Source organism: Plutella xylostella, chromosome 13, assembly GCF_932276165.1.
Source record: "Plutella xylostella chromosome 13, ilPluXylo3.1, whole genome shotgun sequence".
NCBI classification, from domain to species: Eukaryota; Metazoa; Arthropoda; class Insecta; order Lepidoptera; family Plutellidae; genus Plutella; species Plutella xylostella.
Genome location: NC_063993.1, coordinates 8,814,863 through 8,829,763, shown reverse-complemented (window position 1 = coordinate 8,829,763; position 14,901 = coordinate 8,814,863).

Genomic DNA, 14,901 nt, shown 5'->3' with positions numbered 1-14,901 from the left:
CTCAAATGAACAATCACCCTATAAATGAACGTTTACACGATATTAAACAGCACATTCACACTTACTGAACCGAACAACTGCGGCGTACCGCGGCAGATACATTACAGTCCGAACAAGACAAAATGAAACGACACGACTCAAATGCGAAACAAAGGACCCACACCACCGCACGTATTGTAAACACCACCAGTAAATGCACTCACTTACAAATAAAACATTTAATTAAAAATATTAACATAATATTTACGTTTTTAGTTGGTAATATTTTGATATAATTACCTACATACTTACTAGTAATGCAGAAATCAAATCAAATCGGCATCATTAAGCTAGCCCTTTCCATTCAGGAATAATTCACATAATTGATGTCACTGGAACTTTTTCATTGCTCGTGAGTAAAATGCCTACTCTCTTAACTACTCAACTTTCGTAGAAATGGTAAATAGATAATTTTGAAAGCAAAGCATAGTCGTATAATATTTCAGAACGCAATTGACAGTGATGTTAGGTCATTTAATTATTTTAATTATTTTATAATAACTATTGTAGGAAGATATTTTGCTGCTTCGATAAGATTATATTTTTCCCTGTAACTGTAGTGTAAGCAGAAGCTGCAGAACCATTCACCGAGCCTAGAGCGGTCAGCATACGACGCGGGCTGTGTAATGTACAATCTAATCAGGGTATGAAATCATTGTTCAGCTGTTTTAAAAAGTGTTATAGCCCGAAGGAAATGTTACAAAAACAACGCAACACGACACAATATAAAATAATGCTTGTTTTTCTTTCCGCAGCTGTGAAAATGAGTAGGAATGCTAACGAAACATTGCAGAAAAACACAGCCGTTCTTTGCTGATTCAGGACTGAATTGAAAAGGGAGGGACTGTTCTAATCCGTTTTTTGTGTGTAAAAAAACTCGTAGTCGCATTATTCCTTTCTTTAGGGCAATAGATCTTGTGTTGCTGTCTGTGCACAGCTTTATTACTCGGTCCGAGGGACATTTTTCAACCGCTTAACACCCCGGCGCTTCGCAAAACTTAAGCAAATTTATTCGCGCTTAGACAACGCCGGCTCCGGCCGCCCTGTTTGATCGCCGAACGTATTTAAGGAGAATGTCAATATTATCGGGGATTTCCTTGCGCTTAAAAGAAAACACCCCGTTTTTGTTAAAGATTCTGTCAGTGATGTGTCTCTAGTAGACTAAACGAAAGCGTATTTTCTGCTACTTTTCTGTAAAGATAGACATTTTTAGCCCCTAACGAACTTCGTAAATGAAAAAAGGCTTTTAGAAATCTGGGAAATCTCGAGATGATTTATGCAAATTCTTGTTTTGTGAAGAATCAGACAAAATATTTCATGAGCAGACAGCTTCATAAATATTCGGCTTTCCCATTACAAAAGGTTGGGTTGGAGGTAATTTTGATGTTAGAACGCAAAATGAATATAACAGCAAAATTTACTTTAGCCAAAGAATCCGTTGAAGGCCCAAGTTTGAGGCGCATAAATTCCGGGCCTCAGTGAGACGTGCGAAGTGTAAACGCGCCGCGCCATACATCACAAAGATTTCAAACCTTCAGGTAAGTAAGCCAACTCCTCCGGTTATTTAAATTAAAATTACTAACTTCGGTCGCGCCGCGAAAACGACGATGTTTATTTTCACAACTTTTCCCACAGATTTTGCCTAAAGGGGCTATTAGACGCAAAGGCGAGTCTTTAAATTTAATTCTCTTGATGTTTGCCGTAGTATAATTTTATTAGGGAAGACTGTTTCGCGCCGCTGTTCAAGATGACAAATATACGGCGCGGTAGCAGCGGCTGACGAAACGAAAATGGCGGAATACCGCGGAGTTGCCGCCGCTTGTTGTTTCAATTTTAGGAAGCCATTTTCCTCGGTTTAGGGATGATTTTAGACATTCTGCCTGGATGTACCTACCTATATACAAAAAAACGCGACTTCAGATAATGAATTTAATATTCTGCCATTTTGTTAACACGTATACTACGTAATGGTAGTAATTATGATTATCTATTAATGTTTTACTCACAGATCTTACAACTCATACATTTCATTTTCAATATCGGGCCCCTCTATCATATCACGCGCGGCACATCGGCGCGGACCATTAAAGGCTACTCAAGATTTGGTCGAAAAGTAATTCTGGCTCATGTGAAAATGAAATCCCGCATATAATATTGTAGGGGATCCAATAACAGCCGCGGGGAACATCTGCGCGAATAGAATATGATTATATTTCAAACACGCCGAGGAAAAGTCGTCCTAAAACGATTATTACATGAGAACACACTCTCGATAATCCCGCTTACCATATACGGGTGCTAATCTCTCGAATACGCTGACAGCCACTTTAGCATTTCTAAACGACCTTTAAAAAGTTTTAGCACTAAACTGTTTGGTAACCTGGGAATTAATAATTTTAGCTATTGGTAAAACAAAGGTCAATTTACACATTGATGTAGATTATTTTTTTATGTACATTCAAACCAAAAGTATTGTAGGTATATAACCTATGATAAGATTGATAAGTATACACAGGGCATTTATTTATTTATTTATTCTTCATTGCACAATATAAAAAAGTAATTATGTACAATTAGGTGGACTTAATGCTAAAAGCATTTTCTACCAGTCAACCTACAGGAGGTACAGGGAGTAAATTGTATGGGAGTGCAAAAAAAAAAAAGAACTTATTTAAGACAATTTCAGCGAAGAAAACTAAATATGTACTACTTAAATATAATATCCTACAACAATTTATACTTATACAATATACTAATAGATAATATATAAACCTATACCTATAAAATAAAATATATACAATACATAAATACCTAATATAAATATATATATACTATAATATTATTATTATATAAACACACAACAACTGCCATCTGCCATCCTGTATTAATAAAAAAACCATTAGTTACACAAGTTTAATTATGACACTTCACTGTCGTTTTCCACGAGTCTGCTAATTAGGGGAGACCGAACTATGCGTAATCATGTTGTCCCTATTGGAGCCGGAAGATTGATTAAATGTAAACAGTCAATTATTAATTAAGAGCACACTTTGCATATATATGTTTGCGCATGGCTAGGGTCGCTCGTTTATTAGTTACTAAATCAATTTACCAAGTTTTTTATCGGCCGTTTAGGTTGAAGTTTCGATACGAAAGCCATTTCGAACACGTATAAACCCAACATTGATATTTGACTCGCATACCCTTCAGCGGACCTTATTGTATAACTTTTTACATTATTCGAATTTTATTGCTGTGTGTTGAAAATTCCACTAGAAACTCTTTTTTGTGCTTATTAAAAATTCCGTTTGGATGTAGAGATTTGTTGCGAATTGGACAGTTTTAATTAGAGTAAACGAGGGAAGGCCGCCTGACCGGAAAGCGACTTAATCTTTTTAAGGGTTGTTAAAAAGATTAATCGGAGGGATGGAAGCGGCATTGAGGGGTATTTAGTAGTCTCCGGAGTTGTATAAGGGGATGTCTTCATTCGAATCGGCTGGAAAGTTAACAGGTTCGCGCGATTAGCTCGCCATTGGCCGGCTTAATGGATATTGGATGCGGAAACTCCTTTATGAGTTTATGACTGTTCTTTCCTTAAGAGTCTTTTTACTTTTACGGAAGCTCTAAAGAGTTCCGTCCGATTTTTATGCACTTATTTACGAGTTTACTCAATCTTGAAGTCAAGTTTAATTTAAGTATGCATTTATTATAATTTTATTGCCGTTGCCTGTCTCTGTCTCATTATTAAGCGTTCTTTGAAAACTGTGTGTGCATATTATGGATGTCGCAATATAACATGCATAAATCACAACGCTCAAACACCACGTCCACTGCTTTATTATTGACACATGACGAATTCCCAATACTTTTACTTTTACGGAAGCTCTAAAGAGTTCCGTCCGATTTTTATGCACTTATTTACGAGTTTACTCAATCTTGAAGTCAAGTTTCAATTAAGTATGCATTTATTATAATTTTATTGCCGTTGCCTGTCTCTGTCTCATCATTAAGCGTTCTTTGAAAACTGTGTGTGCATATTCTGGATGTCGCAATAAATGCATAAATCACAACGCTCAAACACCACGTCCACTGCTTTATTATTTACACATGACGAATTCCCAATCCAAAACCGGCGCAAGCTATAAAAGTTCCTTACTACTTATTTCGCAGAGGGATTTCTCTATCTGCAATCATATAAATATAACCAATGCATATCACAAGCACGTTCGCAAAACTGACAGAATAAGATACATTTGTAGTATTCTTCACGAGTGAAAGACACGAAATACAAAACTTACACTCATCAAGTCTTGATACACGTATACTGCAGGGCAGTACATTTGGGGCATCTTTGGACACAAAGCCCGGGGTCAGTTAAAGGCCATATTAACGTGGCGTCCGTTGTTGTATCACCCTCTGAGGGATACTGCTTGCCTAGCTACTCGCTACAACACAAAATGCAATACTTGACAGGAAAATTACAACACTATTTTACTGTTACTATTTTCTATTTTCTGATAGAAATATAATAAAAACCCGTAGATTATTATACAATTTATTTCAAATTTTATGCAACTGTACTGTAGCAGAAAAACTGCTTTGCAAGTGATATTTATATGCTGTTTGTCATCATAAGCCTATGAATTAATTAAGGAACTACGAATACTAAAACTCTCTATATACAGCAAGTACATGATTGACAGCCAACGATAGGCATGATCTAGTTTTACCTGCATAAGCAAGTGTCCTCAATTATTCGCACGCACTGTAATGTTGTATCACCGAAATGAATGTCGCCTGTGGGGCCGAGGGGCCATAAATCCTTAAATATTAAAACTGGGACACTGACCGTAGTCGCTTCACGTGAAATAATAAAGAAGACAATTCGCTTGGTCAGTGAAAATGCTATTTAATTATAATTTATGGTGCAACTATGGGAATTAGCATAAACGCGTCTATTATATTATAATCAATCCATGTTGTTTAACGTCGAGTAGGTCTATTAGGGGTAAGCCCTTATATTGAACCTTATTACTAAAACCTTATATTGTACTGTTTATAATGTATAAATATGTCCCCGTTCATGTTATCTTTGTTCAGTAATATTTGTAATCAAAGTACTATACTGGCTTATAAGTTGTCATTTATTCCACGTATTGGCGAAGAGTAGGTATTACTTATTATCGCATACTTAATTAACACAGGAAAAATTTGTCTTGTCTTGTTTGGGAATTCAATTTTAATAACTTTATAATTAATCTAAAATTATTCCTCTCACACGCTGCACAATTTAATATCTCAAATTCTCAACTCAACAAAGACTAATTATATTCGGTACAAAAATCTGTCACATTTCCAGTAAGTACCTACTAAGATATTCTTATATCATTTATCTTTAACGTTATTAAAAAATAAAGTTTCCGACATTCACCGCGATTCTACCAACAATTAACAAGTTTAAATTTAAAATTAAACATATCGGTTATTCTTTAGCAATTATTTGCATATTTAAATGAGTAAACTATCAAGTTTACACCTTTACCCATTTCATCGTGCCGTGTGTATTTTACTTTTTCGCATAAACGAGGAGAGAAATTGATTAATGAACTAAATAAATAACCGGTTACATAATGAACCACTCTCAGAAGCAATAATATGAGAATATGAGAGGCAGACTACGGTAGCGTTCACCTCGCTACATGCAGACATTAGTCATGTTCATGTTGGATTGATGACGTGTTGAGAGAGCGAAGCAGCCAGCTTTACTAATAATATCTATAATATTATCTCGTACAACATACAGATTCCGTCTTTTGTATGAATGACGTTGGAGAACCTTAGAAAACAATAACAATAGTCAACTCGAAATACCTAATGTTTAACGATAATATACCACATTGATTCAAAACGGATTCTCTTAGTGTTTTTAGCTCGCAATTATATTTGATTAATTATAATTTGTTGTAGAAATTAAAATTTACATTCAAAGTACAGCGGATTCTTGGGAAAACTGTCGATGGTGATAAAAGCGTAAATTTTGAAAACAATAAAGCTACTAACACTATATGAAATTGAACAAAACACATAATCTAGTTAGGTACTACACCGAGACAAGTAACCTTATTCAATCGGAAAACACTTTGAACTAGTAGCAGTTGTATAAAAGAGCCTACCCAGTCTACCCACTAATCTGTACCTTAATGGGATTAATGTTTATTATTAGCTCGGTGATTAAGCTTTACAACATTTTAATACAAAGGTTAAGTCCATTAGAAGGTTCATTTAACCTTACATTGGATATAAACCCAATCTATTTCCGGGGTAAGACTGGTGAACTTCGTTTTCTGTTAATGATTTTACGTACACCTACGTCCAAAATCTTCTGTTTAAATTGAATTAAATCTGTGACTGTCTCCTTGTATTCGTTTACAATCATTAAGTTTACTGTGGTGGGACGCAATCGTAGCGTACATTTTATCCCTGCGCTTAAACAATATTGGTAGCGACTCTCAAGGCACAAATTAAGATTATAGTTATATCAAAACGTAAATAAATTTTAAAGCCGTTGATCATGAAATCTAATTCCGAACAAACAATTTTATATAGATCTACAATACATGGTGCCATCTTTAACACGAATTTTAGTTAATATTATTGGTCGTTAGAACTTCCCACATAGTTCAGTTTCTACCAAATACTTACTCACCATTACCCGTTATGAGGGCATGCCCTTTGTTCATTTTCGCACGAGTAAACAGTACCTTTGTGTTTGCTGTCTGCGAGTGCATGTGTGGGTATTATAAACTTCAATCCTCCATATTGTTATTATCATCGGTATCCGAACCACAATCGGGACCCGATAACTGAACTATAAAAACATACTGTAATTAATGTTGGGAAACAATGCAGCTACCACTCGCTCGCTGCACCGAATGTATTCTGCAGCAAAACATAGAATCTAAAGTAATACTTACTTTAGAACTTTCCGAACAACCCACATAAACATTAGAATCTGAAGTTGTGTTTATGTATAACTGTATTATTTTTCAGAAAGTTTGATTAATAGGTGATACTTTAAAATTTCACTCCACCTTAATAAGTAAGTACCCGTGGGAATTCTGTGATAATATAATAACCTATGTGTAAATACAAGGTCCTAATTCCATCCAAATACGTTCAGCCGTTTTCCCCTGAAACAATAACAAATCGCGTTTAAGTATAATTTTAGTAGAATAAAATTTATGCGCACAAAATATTCGGTCAAACAAGTATATGCCTCTCAAGCTGGCAAGTGACGAAATAAAAATAAGAGAGAAAAATTCTAACAAACCACAATCACAGAAAGAAGATAAACAAGGATTGCGTCGCTTCAAATTGAATGAAACCCTATTCAAGCCTCCGACTCTCACGTGAAGAAGGAACTTAACTGGATGTCCTTGCCAGCTCCTTTATTTACACAAACATGTGGAAACTACAACACATCTAGATGTAAGAAGTTGGCCGAAAGTTCAATTGTTTTTTGATTGAATTATATTCTGTTTTGTTATAAAAAAATTACCTTGCTTAATGGGTGCTTAAGTTAAAATTTGACACATTTATAAGGTGTTTGACAGCCATCTGACAGCGTTTAGAATGTATTTACGTTATAATGGTAAGGCTCTTGCAGTCTTGCCACAAAAACATAACTGCTTGTGGCAACATTTTTACGATGATGTGAAGTAAAAAATATACATCTTACTTTTGAATTAGCGGTTATTTCTTGTATGGGTTATGATTAGTGTTTTGTGATGCTCTAAAAAGAAGAAAACAACTGACGAAAGTTATGACAATCGCAAAATATACGGTACATCAGTGCAGGGCCAAATTTTATTTTGCTTTATTTGCCACAGCTGTCCACGTCCATAGATGAACTGCCTGCCTTGCCTACACTAGGTTGGTACTTCTGTGTACTGAGGCATAAAAACGAACTGTTAAATTGTTTACCCGACCGCTTATGTATCGACGAACACTCGTCTAAATAATAGAGACAGTAAGATTAGAGCACATCTTCACATCTCGGCTCGCTACTATTCATTACGACAGCGGCTATCCATCAGTGCTAAGCGACCGACGGCGGTGGCGGCCACTACAGGGGTTTGCTCCAGCTTCAGCAGAAACGAACGAGAGCTGTCATGTCAGTCCCCGCTGCATGAATCCGTTATCGACGTTGGTAAACTGAAAATCAGCGCTGAGGCGCCAATTCGATTTACTTGTCATTGGTCGATTTTCAAGTCTGTTGAGTTTTTGTTTAAACCACAGAAGCCAATAAATTGGTTTCAACGTACCTATAAGCCGTATGCGTTATTTTGCAGTATAAACGACGATGTATATAGTATGCGCCACTCACTAATACACTCATACAAAACGTTCCAGCTCCAGTGTCATTTGGCACGGCAATGGAAAGTGGAACTTTTTCATTGCTTGTGAGTGTATATATTCGTTAAGACGCATTCTGTAAAAAACTTTCTGTACACATCCTTGGTTCACTAGACTTTGTGTGAACTAAGTCTAGACTAACCTAGAGTGACCCTCAGAATAATGGCGCTGCATTTAGTGCTCCCTACTTGCGTGCACGAGATAACGTGAAAACTATTACAGCCGATGACATGATGGATACTTGTATTAGTGGAGTGTGCCGGAGCAAAAACTGGCCTTTGATACGGATAGAGCGATGTATCTTGCTTCGAGTAATGTTGAGAAACAACCGGTTGTGGCGATTAATAGCGAGTGAGGATGTTCAAAATAATTTACTAAGTTTTGTGTTGTTAGTTAAGTTGATTAAATACCATTGTGGCTAAAATTAAATAATAACCGCCACAAGAAGTGATGGTTGAATTATTCATCTGTATATTCTGTTATTACTCTATGAGAAGTTTTTATTGTTTCAGAGTAGGTACGTGAAATCTTTTCACAAAAAATTATCTGCATAAACTTATTATATGTAAGATAAGGTAGTTTCGACCATCTAATCTTCCTAGAACTGTCTGTAAACTCAGTCCTAGTTATTAAGCTTCTCTGGAAACTGCCTTTAGAATGTCGTCTTCTATTTCTACTAGTATGTGTACAGTTCCATGTGCCGCCGATCCATTTCAAGGATTTCATATTTCCTGAGAGTAGGTGATCCTACTGACCCGGAAATTTTTCACGTTTTATGAACGAAGAGGGATTTGAGAATTTACGCTAGTGTCATAAGGAATATTACGGCGAAGAAATCATTTGGTGAAATTTCTGCAATGTAAACACTCTGTAACAGAATTTTGGAACGGTTTTTTATAGTTTGGTGTCAATTTTGATAATCCATTATGTCGGGATGTTCAGTGAGCATAGGTGTGTGAAGTTAGCAGCCTAAAGTTAGCAGCCTTTGAATACCCGACCAAATTAAGATGGTCACTTCAGTCATTGCATACTTTATCAATTAAAACACGTAAAAAAGCCCCAAAAACATTGGAATAATAATGCTAGGTATTTATATAAACACTAAAATATGTTCTAAAATAAATAAATTCTAAAAAATACGACGTTTACTTACTGACGCTCTTGTTGGTTACTGGATATTTTGTATGGGGGCACCAAGATGCTATAGACCTGCCCGCATCTCACCTGGTTTATTATGTGTGTTGTGTCATTAGAAAACACTGACAGAAGTTTCATCAACATTGAAACGGGATAGCAGGTGTCCAGGAGCCACTTTCTGTCGGATTTTGGGTGAAAAATTTACAATATTTCACGAATATTCAAGTTTGCAGGTGGAGCCTAAACAGGTACAGCTGCAAGTGATAGTTCATATGAAAGGTATTATTAATACCTAGAAATGGTTTTCAGCAATTTCAGATTAAATGACTTTTGGTGACTCTTCAAGGTGAAAATCAAAAAATAAAACTTAGCAGCCCAAGATTAACATTTTGTATGGCGGCACCAAGATGCTATAGACCTGCCCGCATCTCACCTGGTTAATTATGTGTGTTGTGTCATTAGAAAACACTGACAGAAGTTTCATCAACATTGAAACGGTATAGCAGGTGTCCAGGAGCCACTTTCTGACAGATTTTGGGTGAAAAATTGACAATATTTCACGAATATTCAAGTTTGCAGGTGGAACCTGAAGAGATTCAGCTGGAAATGATAGTTCATATAAAAGGTATTATTAATACCTAGAAACGATTTACAGAAATTTCAGATTAAATGACTTTTGGTGAATATTCAAGGTGAAAACCAAAAAATAAAACTTAGCAGCCCAAGATTAACATTTTGTATGGGGGCACCAAGATGCTATAGACCTGCCCGCATCTCACCTGGTTTATTATGTGTGTTGTGTCATTAGAAAACACTGACAGAAGTTTCATCAACATTGAAACGGTATAGCAGGTGTCCAGGAGCCACTTTCTGACGGATTTTGGGTGAAAAATTTACAATATTTCACGAATATTCAAGTTTGCAGGTGGAACCTGAAGAGATTCAGCTGCAAATGATAGTTCATTTGAAAGGTATTATTAATACCTAGAAATGGTTTTCAGCAATTTCATATTAAATGACTTTTGGTGAATATTCAAGGTGAAAACCAAAAAATAAAACTTAGCAGCCCAAGATTAACATTTTGTATTATTAAAACCGTTTCTAGGTATTAATAATACCTTTCATATGAACTATCATTTTCAGCTGAATCTCTTCAGGTTCCACCTGCAAACTTGAATATTCGTGAAATATTGTCAATTTTTCACCCAAAATCTGTCAGAAAGTGGCTCCTGGACACCTGCTATACCGTTTCAATGTTGATGAAACTTCTGTCAATGTTTTCTAATGACACAACCCATATAATAAACCAGGTGAGATGCGGGCAGGTCTATAGCATCTTGGTGCCGCCATACAAAATGTTAATCTTGGGCTGCTAAGTTTTATTTTTTGATTTTCACCTTGAAGAGTCACCAAAAGTAATTTAATCTGAAATTGCTGAAAACCGTTTCTAGGTATTAATAATACCTTTCATATGAACTATCATTTGCAGCTGAATCTCTTCAGGTTCCACCTGCAAACTTGAATATTCGTGAAATATTGGCAATTTTTCACCCAAAATCTGTCAGAAAGTGGCTCCTGGACACCTGCTATACCGTTTCAATGTTGATGAAACTTCTGTCAGTGTTTTCTAATGACACAACACACATAATAAACCAGGTGAGATGCGGGCAGGTCTATAGCATCTTGGTGCCCCCATACAAAATGTTAATCTTGGGCTGCTAAGTTTTATTTTTTGGTTTTCACCTTGAATATTCACCAAAAGTCATTTAATCTGAAATTGCTGAAAACCGTTTCTAGGTATTAATAATACCTTTCATATAAACTATCATTTGCAGCTGAATCTCTTCAGGTTCCACCTGCAAACTTGAATATTCGTTAAATATTGTAAATTTTTCACCCAAAATCCGTCAGAAAGTGGCTCCTGGACACCTGCTATACCGTTTCAATGTTGATAAAACTTCTGTCAGTGTTTTATAATGACACAACACATATAATTAACCAGGTGTGATGCGGGCAGGTCTATAGCATCTTGGTGCCCCCATACAAAATGTTAATCTTGGGCTGCTAAGTTTTATTTTTTAACCGACTTCAAAAAAAGGAGGAGGTTCTCAATTCGTCGGGATCTTTTTTTTTTTTTTTTCTTTTTTTTTATGTTTGTTCACCGATTACTCCTCCGTTTATGGATCGATTTTGAAAATTCTTTTTTTGTTGTAGTGCATTGAGCTCTTAGGTGGTCCCATTTTTTTTTCAGAATTTTAGTTCACCCCCAAGGGTGGGTAAAGGGGTAAAAACAGGGTATGAATTTCCATTTTGGGCACATATTAAGCGATTCTAATGAAATTAAGAACGTAAATATAGTTCTTATAACAAAAAAATATGATGGTGACCTTGAGCTGATCTGATGATGGAAACGGAAGGCAGTCAAGGGAACTCCTCAACGGTATATAGCAACTACCTCGTGTTTAGGCTTGAATGATTCGTATTGATTAGTAGGACTTTTTGGAATCATTTGCATCTTACTTTTGATTAAAAATTATTGCAAATAAACTAAAAACTATAAAATAAAATAATAATTAAAAAAATTAAAAAACCGACTTCAAAAAACCACTAAAATGTAAGAAATAATTTAAGGTTTACACAAATTATATGTGACAGTACAAATATACCTAAGCAGGAACTGTTCTTTTTTGAAGTTGGTGCCATATTTCTTCAGATTACTTTGTCACCGCACCAACATCAAAAAAGAACAGTTCCTGCTTAGGTATATTTGTACTGTCACATATAATTTGTGTAAACCTTAAATTATTTCTTACATTTTAGTGGTTTTTTGAAGTCGGTTTTTTAATTTTTTGGTTTTCACCTTGAATATTCACCAAAAGTCATTTAATCTGAAATTGCTGAAAACCGTTTCTAGGTATTAATAATACCTTTCATATGAACTATCATTTGCAGCTGAATCTCTTCAGGTACCACCTGCAAACTTGAATATTCGTGAAATATTGTAAATTTTTCACCCAAAATCCGTCAGAAAGTGGCTCCTGGACACCTGCTATACCGTTTCAATGATGATGAAACTTCTGTCAGTAATTTCTAATGACGCAACACACATAATAAACCAGGTGAGATGCGGGCAGGTCTATAGCATCTTGGTGCCCCCATACAAAATGTTAATCTTGGGCTGCTAAGTTTTATTTTTTGGTTTTCACCTTGAATATTCACCAAAAGTCATTTAATCTGAAATTGCTGAAAACTATTTCTAGGTATTAATAATACCTTTCATATGAACTATCATTTGCAGCTGAATCTCTTCAGGTTCCACCTGCAAACTTGAATATTCGTTAAATATTGTCAATTTTTCACCCAAAATCCATCAGAAAGTGGCTCCTGGACACCTGCTATACCGTTTCAATGTTGATGAAACTTCTGTCAGTGTTTTATAATGACACAACACACATAATAAACCAGGTGAGATGCGGGCAGGTCTATAGCATCTTGATGCCCCCATACAAAATGTTAATCTTGGGCTGCTAAGTTTTATTTTTTGGTTTTCACCTTGAATATTCACCAAAAGTCATTTAATCTGAAATTGCTGAAAACCATTTCTAGGTATCAATAATACCTTTCATGTGAACTATCATTTCCAGCTGAATCTCTTCAGGTTCCACCTGCAAACTTGAATATTCGTGAAATATTGTCAATTTTTCACCCAAAATCTGTCAGAAAGTGGCTCCTGGACACCTGCTATACCGTTTCAATGTTGATGAAACTTCTGTCAGTGTTTTCTAATGACACAACACACATAATAAACCAGGTGAGATGCGGGCAGGTCTATAGCATCTTGGTGCCCCCATACAAAATGTTAATCTTGGGCTGCTAAGTTTTATTTTTTGGTTTTCACCTTGAATATTCACCAAAAGTCATTTAATCTGAAATTGCTGAAAACCGTTTCTAGGTATTAATAATACCTTTCATATGAACTATCATTTGCAGCTGAATCTCTTCAGGTTCCACCTGCAAACTTGAATATTCGTTAAATATTGTAAATTTTTCACCCAAAATCCGTCAGAAAGTGGCTCCTGGACACCTGCTATACCGTTTCAATGTTGATGAAACTTCTGTCAGTGTTTTATAATGACACAACACATATAATAAACTAGGTGAGATGCGGGCAGGTCTATAGCATCTTGGTGCCCCCATACAAAATGTTAATCTTGGGCTGCTAAGTTTTATTTTTTGGTTTTCACCTTGAATATTCACCAAAAGTCATTTAATCTGAAATTGCTGGAAACCATTTCTAGGTATTAATAATACCTTTCATATGAACTATCATTTGCAGCTAAATCTCTTCAGGTTCCACCTGCAAACTTGAATATTCGTTAAATATTGTCAATTTTTCACCCAAAATCCGTCAGAAAGTGGCTCCTGGACACCTGCTATACCGTTTCAATGTTGATAAAACTTCTGTCAGTGTTTTCTAATGACACAACACATATAATAAACCAGGTGAGATGCGGGCAGGTCTATAGCATCTTGGTGCCCCCATACAAAATGTTAATCTTGGGCTGCTAAGTTTTATTTTTTGGTTTTCACCTTGAATATTCACCAAAAGTCATTTAATCTGAAATTGCTGAAAACTATTTCTAGGTATTAATAATACCTTTCATATGAACTATCATATGCAGCTGAATCTCTTCAGGTTCCACCTGCAAACTTGAATATTCGTTAAATATTGTCAATTTTTCACCCAAAATCCGTCAGAAAGTGGCTCCTGGACACCTGCTATACCGTTTCAATGTTGATGAAACTTCTGTCAGTGTTTCATAATGACACAACACACATAATAAACCAGGTGAGATGCGGGCAGGTCTATAGCATCTTGGTGCCCCCATACAAAATGTTAATCTTGGGCTGCTAAGTTTTATTTTTTGGTTTTCACCTTGAATATTCACCAAAAGTCATTTAATCTGAAATTGCTGAAAACCGTTTCTAGGTATTAATAATACCTTTCATATAAACTATCATTTGCAGCTGAATCTCTTCAGGTTCCACCTGCAAACTTGAATATTCGTTAAATATTGTAAATTTTTCACCCAAAATCCGTCAGAAAGTGGCTCCTGGACACCTGCTATACCGTTTCAATGTTGATGAAACTTCTGTCAGTGTTTTATAATGACACAACACATATAATAAACCAGGTGAGTTGCGGGCAGGTCTATAGCATCTTGGTGCCCCCATACAAAATGTTAATCTTGGGCTGCTAAGTTTTATTTTTTGGTTTTCACCTTGAATATTCACCAAAAGTCATTTAAT